Raw genomic sequence first — 6,000 nt, forward strand, 5'->3', positions numbered from 1 at the left:
GTGGGATGGGCAAAAGCACGGGAAGTGTGGTTGCGGAATGTATGGGAGCTTAAATTGTAATATTTGAGAGTGGATTTTATTCCAGCAAGCTACAGCAACTGAATCTTGGAACAGTCAAAGCATTTAAAGAACTAAACAATTCGTTTCCTTGAACCTGCAAGATTCCTCGAAAGCAAAAATAAATGTTCTGGTTGTTCCGGATCTAGTTTTTTCAGCGTTGGATAGTGTCGATCATTAAAATTGAATTAAATTAAACGTCTAAGGGTTAATTTTTCTTGGTAGTCAAAGGCGGCATTTTCGGTTTGAAATAAAATTGCGCGTCTTAAGATCTTCCGATGCCGATGACACGTAGATCGACAGCAACTCATATCCCCTTACATTTCAGTTCCTTGAATATCTCGTTTCAATATCAATATCGGCTCCCGATGATTTCAGTATCTTCTCTCGATGATAGTGACAAAAAAAGATGAGTAAAAAGTATCGGATGATATTCTTAAAACTGATCGCAAGTTTTAAAGCGTTAAACATTTTGAAACGCTTGCGAATAAATAGTTTGTCTAAAGCAAGAACTCCCCTAGCCGTTCGTCTGGACCCGTGGCGGTGACAATGGTAACTAGATAAAATTATTTCAAACAGGGGTGTGGGCTCATTGTTTATTGGCTTGGATCGGCAAAAGATAGGGATTCTTTTTCTTCGGTCTATTGTGGTAACCCTAGAGGGAAGAAAAATTACCCCTCCTGAAATGCGCCATTCCTGTTTCCATAGCAGCAGAAAACCTTAGACTTTATGGAGGGAGTGGTTCTTACAGTAGACAAGCTATAAACCGTGAAGTAAATTTGAAAGGAATAGTAAATATTGCCGGAGATATTATTTAAATCGTATCTAAAGAAGGAAAGCATATAAACGTTTGCACATTTTTTCTAATAATTCATCTCGTAAGTGTGAAGATTTAAAAAAATGCCTATATATATATATAATTTTTTTTTATCCGATTTTACTTTATCCCGCTTATCCTGCGTTATTGAAGTTGAAGGGTTAAGAAATTAATAAATGAATTGAAAAAAGCTTTGCTCTAGCTGCAAAAATATTTACGATTAGAAAAAAAGACGAATTACCACATATGTTTACTTCATTTTTCGATCTTCTCTTTACATTACATAAATTTTTTCTATACATACTGGGAGTATTAATAGCATTTATTATTTGTTAAACACTATTTTCTTCTCGTCAAGAACACACTTTCAACGTTTAGTAAAGATTGCTGATTACTTTATCTCAATTAGAGTGAATACTATGCTACTTCAATTAAATAGTGAAAATTTCTTTTTTTTTTCTCGAATCTTTCACCGAAAACCATAAAAAAGCTGACATTTATTAAAATAATTATTACTTGGAAAGTTTCAGTTCAATAAAACAATAATTATTCCCCACCCTAGAATGCCATAGTTCTTTAACAAAAAAACATGTTTTTTCTCAATATATCATTCGACAAAAATTCGAATGAGTGATTGTAGAATCGCAAATCTGGGCACATATAAAAGATAATGTTTTCAACTTCAAATTTTTTTATTGAAACGCATTTGTAAAACTAATAGACCCAAAAAAAATTTTTTTTGAATAATGCTCCAGTAAAATTAATTTTTAAGAATGTTGCAATAATGTGAACACTGCGCAAAAAATGACTATCTTAAAAATAATCTAAGCAAATGAGCGGATATTCACGTTCTACGATTCACTCTTAATTATTTGAATGGGTGACCTCAAATATGCTAATTGAAAAATTTACTTTTCCTAAATTAATATACCTTTTTTCGACGGATTTGGGCTTCTGACCCAAAAATAAGGGGGGCAGCCGCAGTGGGGGAAATATTGTCCCAATAGCTTGATCAGGAGAGTAGACAAAAGATCAATCAGGAGAAATAAAAAGTTAAAAATAGATGTATATGCCCGATTTAGTCGCGACAGGGAATTAATGAGTTTTAGATTTGCATTGAAATAAAAAGATTACATTGCTAATTTGATTGTTCAGAAGAAAATAAAATATTCATATTAGCTTTTAATATAATGCAATAAAAATAAAATAATTAGTTTAATTTAATTGAAATTCGACTAAGAATGATTAAGAAATTTTAAAAGAAAGGAAATATGTACAGTCGGCAAAAAAAAAAAGATATCACCCTGAATAACTTTCGTTCTAATGATCCGATTTTCACGAACTAAGTGTCAATCTTAATGGTTCCTGGGGGTGACCTCAAATATGCTAATTAATTAGTGCTAACTATTAATTAAGTTACGAAATCAGACACAAAAACGTACTTTCTCTGAATAAACATATATTTTTTTTTACATATTTGGAATCTAGACACTTGAATTAGGGGGGGTAGACAAAATTTTAAAACAATTGGGTCGTAAATTGGGTTGCAATAAAGGTTTATATATTTGGCGATAGTCCAGAAAACCGCCAAAAAAAGTCGCCTGCGCAAATAAATATTTTAAGATAACCCTTGACTGATTCAAAAGAGAAACGCTTAATTTTACTAGGTTGCTAGGCAACCAATTTCTGACTGTAAAAAAATTGAAATAATGTTTTGTGATTGCTCTGAGAGGTTTAATTAATAGTTAATAGAAAACACCTCGAAGTTTCTAGGCAATAGACAATTTTTAAGTTCATTTATGTCCAAAAAGCAAAAAAAATAAATAAATAAATAAAATAAAAAATTATTTTAATCTCTTTTGAAAAGAAAATTTGAATCGATTTATAAGTTTTCAGAATTTAAATACATGAACTTTTTATCTGATATTATTTAGATTATGCTATTTTTGCTATGTTTATTCGAGGATTTCATACTAAAATCAAATTAACATAACTTATAATAGCTATATACAAAATTTTAGGGATAATGATTTTTACAGCTTTAATCGAGTCTTCTAGGCATGAAAGTTTGAAGGAAAAAAAAGTGCATGAAAAATAAAATGTAGATTGTATAGTAATTCTAATGCACATTCACAAGGTTTTCTGTAATTTACGATTTCTTTTTTCTATAACTCAATGAATTGCTGAATGTTTAGTGGCATTTTAAAAACATTGAAATATGTTATGTTTAAGAATAAGATATAGAAATAATATGTTGCATATTGTATGATTCATTGTTTAAAAAATTGCTTCATTTTGCTAGATATTTACGTTACATGGTTTTCTTTGGATAAAGATGATTAGCAAATAGCATCCACATGTTTCGATACATTCTGAAACTTACGTTCGCAAATTCACCATAAAATGTCGCACAGCATATTCTTCAATTACGATAAGCTACATTTACCACCAAATACTGCTACTATGATTATTTTTGTTTTCTTATATATATATATATATCTGATATGATACTCTCTTTTTAAACAGAGCTCGTAAGGCCCTTAAGATACTGAAATGGGGGCACGAAAACTTAAAAGATTTTTTTTTCCTAATGCCCGCCTGTGTTAACATCCGTCAATTCAGGCATCTACAGGGCGACAGATATCTGTGTGGCCTAAGGATTCCTAACGAGCATCAAACATTCTCAAAATTAAGTGTTCATTCACTGGAAAATTTAGTGTTTATTCAATTTAAGAACTGTTCCTTCACTTGGTTATCTTACTACTTATTATTTAAACCACCAAAAGCTTAAAACAATATTATGTAAGTTATCTAAATTTTTTTTACATAATTTGCATTTAATAACAAATATGTCGACATGCATTTAATAACAAATACGTCATTTAGCTAAAATTACAAATTTTGAAATTTTTATGATTTTTTTTTAAAGACAAGCTAAGCTTAAGTATTCCTTCACTGGTTAGTTTACCCTATAAGATTTTGAGAAATTTGCGATGTTGTGAGAGATGCTTAAAAATGTTGACTGCGTATTTTTATTAATATTTATAAAATATATATTCAAGAAATTGATGAATATTTTATTCCAAATTTATTCATTCGTATGTATATTATTGAAATTTTATCAGTTATTGAGAAAAAAAAAATAAAAAAAAATCACATTAAAGAAGCACAATCTGTTGTATAATCATATTCTATCAGAAGCATGCTTTTATAAAACTCCACATTCTCTGAATAAAATGTATTTTATTCAATAAAATGTTTTATTCAAATTTCTTTACTAAATTGCAAATAGAATTTTAGACGACTAAAGAAGAAACATCGTATTTTATAGCTTAAAAAAATAAAAATGAAAAGATAAGCAAACGATTATTAGCGAAAAAAATATGAATGAAATTTTATGCTAAGCGCGCGAAGTCAAGTTCCTCGCAAGTTTATCACATTTTAATATTAATCGCTCCATTTAATCATTTCTTCATTGTCGCCAAATTATTTTTTTAAAAATAATTAATTTTAATTTTTCTCAGCTTCTAATAAATAAAAACAGTTGAAACTTTAGATTTTTCAATTGAAAAATATGTAGATTAATATGGTATAAAAAAATTCATACCTTATAATTCAAAAATTTTTCATCCTTAATTTAATTAAATAATAAAAAATAATTAACAATTATTAAAAATTATTTTTTTCGTGAAATTATCTTTGGGTAAATGAGTTTTATGACTGGGTGAAATTTTCTTCGAATTGCTTTATTAGTTTTTAAAATATGACTAAAAACGTAAAAAGTGAAATTAACATTAAGGGGTACGAACTTTGGATCGCTCTCCTGACCAAACTATGGGGACCATATTTCCCAGATTGCGGCTACCCCCTATATTTTGAAGGTTAAGAATCCAAATATGTAAGAAAAAATATATGTTTATTCAGAGAAAGTACGTTTTTGTGTCTGATTTCGTAACTTAATTAATAGTTAGCACTAATTAATTAGCATATTTGAGGTCACCCCCAGGAACCATTAAGATTAACACTTAGTTCGTGAAAATCGGATCATTAGAACGAAAGTTATTCAGGGTGATATCTTTTTTTTTTTGCGGACTGTACTGCCAATTATGGCATCACATGAACAATGGTTGATAATTAAGATAGTTTCCCATTTCAGGCGCTTGACGAAAACTAGTTCCCAAGGAACAGGACTCTTTAGTACTCCTGGTTATGGTGGTTATTTCATGTTTGGTGATATTAATTAATTTGATTTCAAAATGTTATTTGTTCACCAAATACAATGCACCATAATTATTTATATTAAGATAATTCTCTTTTGTTTCAGTAATAATAAAAGTGAATTAAATGGTTGTCTTACCCATAATAATTACATATAGTGAAAGAGGGTAGCTCAACTTCCCCACTGCTTGTGACTGTAACACTGACAACAGTTTCATATTTCCAATACAGTTGCATGAATTCCCAAGTCTGGAGAACAAATCCAATGACGCAAACAACGAAGAACAAAGTGCGCAATACTTTCAGTTGAATGTTGTTTGCAGACACTATCTTCGGAATGATAGAGATCATTGAATCTTGGAGTAATTTTGATGAGTATTGCCGAAACGACACTTTATCTCTTTTATTCTGCTTTCGCTGAATGCCGAAGAATCTAAATTGAAAATACCAGTAATTACAATTTATTAATTTAAGTGAATAATTTATTGATTATCAATTAATTTATTAAACATCAATTTACTAGTATTTAAAACACGCTAACTCGATTCGATGACGGGGACTTGATCAATAATGATGTACGTTTATTGATAAATAGTACGTTTTCTTTTGATAGATAAAGGTTGCTATAGTCAAAATCTCTTTTCCCCACATTATGGCCTGCGTCCCCCCCACTTTGAATAGCTGATATTGAATAGTTAGTTGACTTGCTGTTTGTGGCTGCGTCATCGTCCTCCTGTATCTGTTGCTTCTCAGACTCATTTACACACAGCGGGATCCTGCACACACTTGACTTCTAATAGCAACACAGTAGAGACCGCACACCTAATAGTGAACTTAGTACAGCTCTCACGACAAACTCTAAAAACCCAGTGAACTTAACACGACTCTTCCGGTCTTTAACAACTACT

This window comes from Parasteatoda tepidariorum, chromosome 8, assembly GCF_043381705.1.
Source record: "Parasteatoda tepidariorum isolate YZ-2023 chromosome 8, CAS_Ptep_4.0, whole genome shotgun sequence".
Taxonomy (NCBI): Eukaryota; Metazoa; Arthropoda; class Arachnida; order Araneae; family Theridiidae; genus Parasteatoda; species Parasteatoda tepidariorum.